Raw genomic sequence first — 2531 nt, 5'->3', positions numbered from 1 at the left:
GGGAATTCGCCGGGAAGCTATTGGGCCTCATGGGCCTTAGTGGAGAAGAGAAAGGGCCGGATAGGAGGTGGTGCGCGCCCCCCTTGCCCTAGTCCGAATGGGACATGGGGAGGGGACGGCGCCCTCCTCCTTCCTTCTCTCCTCCTCCTCCTCCTTCCCCCTTCTCCTTGTGGGAATAGGGAAGGGGGGTGATTCCTACTTGGAGTAGGACTCCCCGCTTGGGCGCGCCACCCTTGGCCGGCCTCCTCCTTCCTCTCTCCTTTCTATATGGGGGAGGGGGGCACCCCATAGACACACAAGTTGATCTTTTAGCCGTGTGCGGTTCCCCCCTCTACAGTTACACACCTCGATATACCATCGTAGAGCTTAGGCGAAGCCCTGCGCCGATAGCATCATCATCACCATCGCCACACCGTCGTGCTGATGGAACTCACCCTCGTCCTCAACCGGATCAAGAGCACGAGGGGCGTCATCGAGCTGAACGTGTGCTGAATGCGGAGGTGTCGTATGTTCGGTACTTGGATCGGTTGGATCGCAAAGATGCACGACTACATCAACCGCGTTATTGAAACGCTTCCTCTTTTGGTCTACGAGGGTACGTGGACACACTCTCCCCTCTCGTTGCTATGCATCTCCTAGATAGATCTTGCGTGACCGTAGGAATTTTTTGAAATTACCGTGTTTCCCAACATTGCCCCCGAGTGACACAACAGTGCAACTGTCCTTATTATTTCATGTACCCCAAGGCCTCTCCACACTTCCTGTTCTCATTCACATTTGAAAAGCAAGTGGGTTCTGTCTTCTGCATGAGTTGAACAAATCGGGCATTGTGATGATTAAGATATATGTCTATTTGCTAGTACACAGTGGTGTGAAATGGCATCATGTAAACTTCTCCAAATAATTTTTTTACCTTGCCTGGCACCTTGAAATTCCTTCTTCCAAACTGAGCGTGGTGTGGAACCTTGTGCGCCCATTAAATTTGCATTGCTTAACTCATGGCTTTCCTCCCATTAACGGTAGTACGCTGACCGGACAGAAAATACCCCAGATTTTGTAAGATGCCATGCAACAAAGTCATCAGTATAGTGTTGGAACAGAGGGATCTGCAATATCCTTTCCGTGTCAATATGCCAAAAAATATCCCGAATAAGGAGTTCATCCCAATCTCCGGTAGTAGGGTCTATGAGTTCATTCACCGTAGTGAGAACACAATTACCCCGCACTGTAATTATCTTCCTTGAGGTACTGCTTGGAAACAAACAATCATCCCAAATATTAATTTTGAGTCCATTACCAACTCTCCAAATACATCCTTTCTTGAAAGTCTGGATCCCTGACCAAATACTTTGCCATGTGTAGGATGATCCCTTCTTTAGAGCACAATTAAGCAAATCACCGGAAGGGTAGTATTTTGATCTCAGAACCTTGGCACACAAAGTTGATCTCAGAACCTTGGCACACAAAGAGTCATAATTATCAATCAGTCGCCAACATTGCTCAGCAAGCATAGCCAAGTTAAAACTGTGTATACCACGAAAACCCATATCGCCCCAACCCCAACTCTTAGGGACACACATCTTCCACCATGCAAACCAATGTAATTTACGTTGGTCCTCTCCGTCACCCCACCAAAAATGTGATATAGTATCAGTGATTTCCTTACAAATCTTCTTCGGGAATTTAAATACACCCATCGCATATGTTGGGATGGCTTGAGCCACTGCTTTTATTAAAGCCTCTTTCCTCCATAATACAATTGTCGTTCCTTCCACCCATTCACTAACTTTTGTATTCTTTCCATGAGATGTTTGAAACAATCTACTCGATCAACACCAATCATTGAGGGCAACCTCAAGTATTTATCAGATAATGACTTAGTCATGATATCAAGAATTTGGCACATATCTACCTTATCATCAATGTTTGTATTTGGGCTAAAGTATATTGAAAATTTTGCAGCATTGACCATTTGTCCAGAGGCAACACAATAGTCATCTAATATCCTCCTCAAGCAACTGTCATTCATAGAATCAACCCTCATGAGAATCAAAGAGTCGTCACAAAAAGCAAGTGTGAACTAATAGGTGAATCATGACAAACCTGCACCCCTTTTATGTGTCCAATCTCCTCCTCATGGGAAATCAACATTGATAATCCTTCAGCACACATTAGGAACAAGTAGGGTGACAAGGGGTCCCCTTGCCGCAGTCCCCTAGTAGGGAGAAAATATCTGTTTCATTGGAGTTGAAGCTCATCTTATATTGTACAGATGTACACACTCCATGATGAGATCAACCCAATGAGAATCAAAACCCAGTTTCAACAAGATAGCTCTCAAGAAGACTCATTCAACTCTATCATAGGCCTTATGCATATCTAGCTTCACTACACACGTTTTTGTCTTCCTTTTTTTTCTTTTTCTTCGTGGTGTGAAGGCATTCATAAGCCACAATCACATTATCCGTGATAATACATCCAGGAATAAATGCACTCCGCGTCTCGCTAATGATATCTGGAAGAAACACCTT

The sequence above is a fragment of the Triticum aestivum genome, chromosome 5B, assembly GCF_018294505.1.
Source record: "Triticum aestivum cultivar Chinese Spring chromosome 5B, IWGSC CS RefSeq v2.1, whole genome shotgun sequence".
Lineage (NCBI taxonomy): Eukaryota > Viridiplantae > Streptophyta > Magnoliopsida > Poales > Poaceae > Triticum > Triticum aestivum.
The sequence above is the reverse complement of the archived record's forward strand: the minus strand, read 5'-3'. Positions refer to the sequence as shown.